Genomic DNA, 3,527 nt, shown 5'->3' on the forward strand with positions numbered 1-3,527 from the left:
AGGTGTAGAAGGTGTACAGATGTAGAAGGTGTAGAAGGTGTACAGGTGGAGAAGGTGTACAGGCGTAGAAGGTGTAGAAGGTGTAGAAGGTGTAGAAGGTATGGTGATGATGTTATTGGAACTTTCATCTGCCATAAAACAAACAAACAAACAAAACTTGGTGCCAATATCTGGATTTGCAGTGTTCATTTTGAGTTTGGTATGTTGAGTTTTAGGTAAAAGCACAGCTGGGATGTGACTCATAGAACAGTTCCTATGATATCTTACGTAAAGTTATTCTTCAGCTTTCATGTGTTTTCCTACAAAAGTCCAGCAACACGTGTCAATTTCTGCTCCTTACATGAACACAGTCTTTTCAAAATAAACTTCTGTCTCCACAGGAAACTACTTAGTTATGTTGAGGAAAAGATTGTCGTTTGGGTTAAAGTAACGTTACTGAAGTTTACAGGTTACGTGAAAAAAAAAAATCAATGTTGACTTCTCGTTTCACAGGAAACAGCAAGACCTTCCTCTTTTTCTTGTCTCTATACTTCCTGGTTCACGATCTATGTCGATTGCATTCGATTTTATCCCCGGATTACAGCAATGACAATGAACGCTGGATGAGAACAGCCTGCTTCAATCCTAATCATTTCTCTATAACGTAAAGAATTAAAATATGTATCATCAAGAAACAACAATCAAAGTTAAAGTTTGGGGAAAAACATCGTGAGCGTAAAACATTGCTCTAGTTACACAGCAACATGTTGATTGTAAAGTGAGCAATGCATTGGCCACCACACACTTGTTGTCAAGTAAGACTTTAGCAGCAACACTTGTGTTGAATTAAACAATTTTGTTGCTTTTGAATTCAACTTTTGTTTCCTACTTTTAAAAGTAGAAAGACTCGCTTTAATTTGAAGGCAGAACCAGGAACCTTAATGCATTCAGGTTTGGTTTAAAATAAAAGTGACTTCCCTGGTGTTAGGGGTAGGTTCATAAGTTAACGTTAACAGACCAGTGGTTGGTTGTCCTATTATAATACAACCAGTTCAGTTCATGTGGACAGGTGCAGTGTGAGGTGGATGCAGTAGCAGCAGTAAAGAAGAAGAAGAAGAAGAAGTGTGGCGGTGATCTGCAGCAGAAGAAGATCGATCAGCCGCCTCATCTCATCTTACCTGACAGGAAGGGAGACGGATGAACCAAACTTTCCCACCAAACTGGTGTTTACAGAACAGGGGGGGGCTGGTGGGACAGGTGAAGAGAGAGAAGAGGTTAGAGAGGCAGCCGGTCGCTGGTGTGACTCATTCATTAAGGTGGGAATCACCTAGGGACAGTGAATCAGAGATGTTTCAACTAAAACAGATATTTGTAGAGTACACAAATGGGTGGACGGGTCAAACATTCACAGGACTTTCACCCAGGAAACAACTGTTCATGTCCTGTGTGAAAGTTAACTTAGGTATCATAAGGTAACGTTTGAACAGTCACAGGACTTTCACGCAGGAGAACGGTGTCATGTCTTGTGTAACGTTGCGTAACGCAGGAACGCAGGAAACTGCTGTTTGAGCAATGTTTCCTGTATGAAATCTACTCAGACATGAGACTGATGTAACATCCTAACAACCTCACTGTTGAAGTACATTTACTCAAATACGGGACTCAAGTGCAAATTCGAAATATTTCACTTGAGTATTTCCATTTTGTGCAACTTTATACTTCCACTAAATCTTAAAGGTAAATATTGTAGTTTTTGCTTTTTTCATTAAGTACTTATACTTCAGTAAATTATCTAAATACTTCTTCTAACACTGTCACACTTAGACTGGGTTTAACTTTATTTAAAAGGTTAGGGTTATGCAAATGCATGCAAATGTATTTACTTATATTCATTTTTACGTATTAAACTATTACATTTTGGTTTGAATCTGGATTTAATCATTTTGAACCTAGTTTTACTAAACTTTTACTAAAACTGATCTCAGATGAAATGAATCCTTGTTGGTGCAATGCAGCCTTTTAAAGAAAGGAGACGGACCGCTCCTTTAAAACACAACTTCAACTTATCGCTTCCATTCGGGGGGGAAAGTTGTGGGAGAAAAAAAAAAAGTAGCAAATGTTAACACATCATGCTGGAGTTAGCAGGTATGGTAACACACACACACACACACACACACACACACACACACCCACACACACACACACACACACACACACACACACACACACACACATACCCATACCCATGGACACACACACACTCAGGACAGTGATGAGTGTGTTTAGCTCGGAGGGAGGTGGGGGGGGGGTCTGCAGGTCGAGGGGAGGGAGGTGACGTGAAGTGAAGAAGGGGGGAGAGTAACTTTAGCTGTTAATGATGGTGGAGGGGGGAGGAGGGGGTGGGAGTACAAATGGCTTGAAGAGAGAGAGAGGGAAGGTAAGACGATCCAGGTTGGACTCACCCTTAAAAGCAACTGCACCTATTGTCCCTTCAGGCTGAGTGTGTGTCTGTGTGTGTGTGTGTGTTGACAGGATGGCAGGTCGTTATGAATCATCTCCTCCTCCTCCTCCTCCCTTTCGCCCCCCCCCCCTCTCCTGGAGGGCGACATTAGCTTTAGAGCGAGCTGTCATGTTCAAGAGAGGAGCGCTTGTTTTGTTGTACCCAAAGAAAGGAAACACTGTGAAAACATACACATGTACTTAGAGCCACAAAGTATGTAAACAAGCCGGGGCCGGGCTCTGACAGGTAGACCGGGAGGGAGCGCTTGGTTTGTGTTGTGGAGCTGAGAAAAGGGGAAACACACACACACACAGGTAATTTAGAGGGAGGAGGTATGTCAACAGACAAAGAGAAGTGAAGAGGACGCTTGTTTTGTTGTGGCCTGAGAGAGAACAACACACACATACTTAGTGAGGAGAAATATGTAAATACACAAGCTGAGGTGGAGTTTGTGTAACCGGAGACAGAGAGACGTTTTTTTACAGGAACTTCACAGAAAATTGATCTTTGTTTGAATAAAAGATGGAAGTCAATGATGAAGATGTAGTACAGTAAAAAGTACATTATTTACTTCTGAGATGTAGTACAGTATAAAGTACAATGTGTACCTCTGAGATGTAGTACAGTATAAAGTATAATATGTACCTCTGAGGTATAGTACAGTATAAAGTACAATATGTACCTCTGAGATGTAGTACAGTATAAAGTACAATATGTACCTCTGAGATGTAGTGCAGTATGAAGTACAATATGTACCTCTGATATGTAGTACAGTATAAAGTACAATATGTACCTCTGATATGTAGTACAGTATGAAGTAGGATGAATCCTCAGGGGAGCACTTGTTTTGCCTTTGTTTACTAAAGAGAAAACACAAGTACTTAGGGCAACAAAGTATGAAAATACACAGAGTACACAGTGAATACACACAAACAAAGAGTGCTTGTAGTCCTGAGAGACACAGTATAAACAAAACCAAACACAGAGAAACTGATACACTTACACACACACACACACACACACACACACACACACACACACACACACA

Source organism: Anarrhichthys ocellatus, unplaced genomic scaffold, assembly GCF_004355925.1.
Source record: "Anarrhichthys ocellatus isolate YVR2014 unplaced genomic scaffold, GSC_Weel_1.0 scaffold7, whole genome shotgun sequence".
NCBI classification, from domain to species: domain Eukaryota; kingdom Metazoa; phylum Chordata; class Actinopteri; order Perciformes; family Anarhichadidae; genus Anarrhichthys; species Anarrhichthys ocellatus.